This window comes from Microtus ochrogaster, unplaced genomic scaffold (assembly GCF_000317375.1).
Source record: "Microtus ochrogaster isolate Prairie Vole_2 unplaced genomic scaffold, MicOch1.0 UNK14, whole genome shotgun sequence".
Classification (NCBI taxonomy): Eukaryota; Metazoa; Chordata; class Mammalia; order Rodentia; family Cricetidae; genus Microtus; species Microtus ochrogaster.
Window position 1 is genome coordinate 5,175,868 of NW_004949112.1, and position 3,719 is coordinate 5,179,586.

Here is a 3,719-nt window from a genome sequence, read left to right on the forward strand (position 1 = left end):
AAGCAAGTTTGGGGAAAAGAGCTCTATTTGGTTTATTGGTTACAATTCATCCTGTGGGGAAGCCAAGACAGGGATTAAATTCGAGACAGGAACTGCAGCGGAAACTCCGAGGGAACTGTAATTGCCTGGCTCGCTTTCAATGGCTTGTTCAGCTGCTTTTTCCATGGCTAAAGACAGGCTCCACAAAGAGGCAAATGCCCACCTGGACCCTCAGACATCAATTGACAACTAAGAAAATGTGTACTAGAGGCAATTTTTCAGTTGAGGTACCTGATTCTACATTTGTGTCAAGTTAACAACTGATGCTATGACAGCATAGCAGGGACAGCATTCACTACCTCTATGTATTATTAACAAACCGATTGCTTTTATTTGTTTTATAAAGGGAAACATTTTAGGTAACATTACTAACTTTATTATTAATTATATCACAGAGATAGAAAACTTTCATTTGTTCTGTGCTTTTATGCACTTGACTAAGGGAGCTAGAGAGTTGGGAGTTAGGAGCATAGATTCTTCCAGAAGGTTTGGATTCCCAGCACCTGGAAGATAGCTTACAACTGTCTGCAATTCCAGTTCTAAGGAATCTGATGCCCTCTTCTGTCTTCCAAATGCACTGCATTCATACCAGGTTTTCCAGACTGATAGAAAGACTGACCTGTCTTTCTCTACAGAGCACATTGTCCTGGAGGGAACTATATCTTGGTTTTCCCAGTACTCAAATTGCTCTGGTTGTTTCTGAAGCCACTCTAATACCCAATTCCCTTCTCCTTTCACAGGCCTCACCTCTGGCAGATTTTACATACATACTTCCATAGACAGCCTATTTTATTCTGAGTTTGGATTGGAGAGTTTCTTCTCCATAAACAGGAAGGGTATTGATTTATTACCACTAGTGTTAATCTTGTCTTGTGTATAAATGATTGCAGTTCTGAGGCAGTTAATTCTGCAGCTATCCTCCCACAGCTACTAACAAACTACAAGCATTTCTCAACGATACTCTCTCATCCTTTCCACACAAATATTTACTGGGTAAGTGAGGGACCTGATAACAGAAGGCCCTGGACATCCTTGCAATGAGTGTCTGCAGGATGAGGGGAAAGGCACAGGGTATCCAAGTGGTTTCAGAAGGTCATGGGTGACTGTGAGAAATACTTTGATCCAGCATTTAGTTCTGTTGTCAAAATGAACTCAGCAGTTACTGGAAATATTTTTATGGTTTTAAAGAATTTTGGAACCAGTGAGATAATAAAATGATTCTATCACAGTGAAAACCAGACTGTGGTTTTGTATATCCTAAAGTATTTGATCCTAAGATTGGCTTATTTAATAATTAACAACTAAAGATGCCCCAAGTCTAGAACAGAAACAAACTGATATCTATAGCATGGAAAAAATGTTATACCAAGTTTGTGTTGCTTTCATTAAAATGTTGAATTCTTGTCTGAATTCAGAAGTTAAGGTGGATTCACTTGATGAATTATTAAAAGAGAAAAATAAACCAGAGTGTCAAAAACCAGCCCATTGCCTGTATTTTAAAAGCAGGACTATTAACTGTTCTGCTGTTATGAGGTCTTCTCAGAAGCAAACAGTCTGTGTGCAATGGTTTTCATGGGAGCATCTTGCACTGCAGTGCAGTTAGAGATGCCATCGAGGACACCACACATCATCCAGAACCAGCCTTCCATGGTCTTTGCTGGGCTCAGGCAAAGCTCTGACAGGTTACTGGAAGGGAGATCTTGTCATGAGCTATTGTTGATTTCAGAGTTCAGCCTCTGGGGCCTTGAGTCAGTTACATACCCCCGTTGTCAGTTGGCCCAGTTTCCTGGCTGCTCTTATCCAATGCAATAGAAGTACACTCTATTGCCTGTAGCTAAGATTGCTGCCTATCTGTCTTTTACACAAAGTACATAATCTTAGACCTTGCTGTTATCTGCTTGAATAAGAATCCTGGAAGAAATGACCAAGGTCTAAACAAAGGTTTTGAACTATTCCAAGCTATTCAGATTCATGAAAGAGAGAAGAATGTGAATGCTTGGGGTCATAGAAATTTTCTTTAAAAAAGAATGTAAGAAAAAAAAAGGTGTGTATGGGGAGCACTACCCTAGCTTTACAGTACAGAGGAGAACTCTGGCATATGTCATTCACTAGGTATTGTTCTTGTGTTTTTGTCTACTTTTTTTTAAATACTGACCTCTTTGACTTAAGGTTTTAGTAATCTCATTATCTAATGATCAATGCAATTACTGTGAGCTACTCACTGGCTAAAGTGACTGACTCTCAGAATCTCAGGTCATGAAAACCACATCATTTCCTCATTTCCAAGCCCAGGTTGGTATTTTTCTGCTCTTGGCTTCTTCTACCAGGCAGGCTTCTTCTAGATTTTGAACCCCATGTACTTCGCATCAGTCTGTCCCATTGTGGTTCACCTGGCTCCTGTCTGCAGCTGCATGTGCTGTGGATATGACATTTTACAGTAGTCTCTGGGAACCTAGCATTTCCTAGGAATTCTGTAAATATATTTCAAGTAAAGACATTTTTGCTTGGGATGTCCACCCATCAAGTTCCGTGCTCAAGTACTCTGGAGTCAATCTCTTCCTAAGTACATGCAGGTAGATGCTGATTCTATGAACCCATTTGAGATTTTCCTGATTTCAAGCTTAACATTACTTCTGGGAATTCTGGGATTTTCTCAGTTAAACGAGAGGAAACATGATGCTACATTAGGGAGGCTGATTCATCATCTTCTGCTTTTAAAAAGGAACAAGACTAATTAAAAGTTGGAAACTAATTTTTCTTGAAGATTTGTAAAAAAAAATCGTGTCTAAAATCATCACTGAAAGAAGTGTCATAGTCTTTTTAAATTGGAATTCAGTAGAGAAAGGAGAAGTAGCAAATCTTAAGGAAGGTTCCTGGGAGATTCAACTGTGGTGGAAAACACACACACTTGCACACACCCACACACACTTGCCCACACACACACACACACACAAACACACACACACACACACACACACATTCCCGACATCCAGGGAGATTGGAGAAAAAAGATCATGAGTATGGAAATATTTAAGACTAAAACAATAATTAAAAATGAGATAAAATGAAAATATTAAATCAACCAGCTAGTTAAATAAGCAGCCAGTAAACAGATTATGGGGTGGCTCATCTCAGATCAGAACATAACAGATTCCTAGCTCCAAGAGCCAGGAGAAAGTATAGTAATTAAGTGAGATGTTTGGTATCCTTAGGGTGATGAGTTTCAGTCAGAGAAGGGCAGGTATATTGGAGACCTAGGTAAGTGGATGGAGTCTCTCTGGAATGCTTCTTAACTGAACAGTTCTATGTATCCACCTCTCTGGTACATAAGCCCTGGATTGTCCTCCAGATTCTATTGGCTCTTTGGATACACCTTTTTGACATGGTTGGTCTTCCTGGATCCATTAGCTCCAAGTATCAATCTTATCCATCAACAACTGGTCCATGCTCTTTATACACAGAATAGTACCCATGATGCTTTGGTCTTATTGTCTTTGCCCACTAATTTATTTTCCTTCCTTCCTTTCTTCCATCTTCCTTTCCTTTCTCTCTTTCTTCTACGGTTTGATGCTTTCAGACTTTATAACATAAATTTTAGATCTCACCATCACTGCCCTCTATCAAGCTCTCTCTCTCTCTCTTGCTAAAACCACCATCCCCTCCTACTTTCATATCTTCTG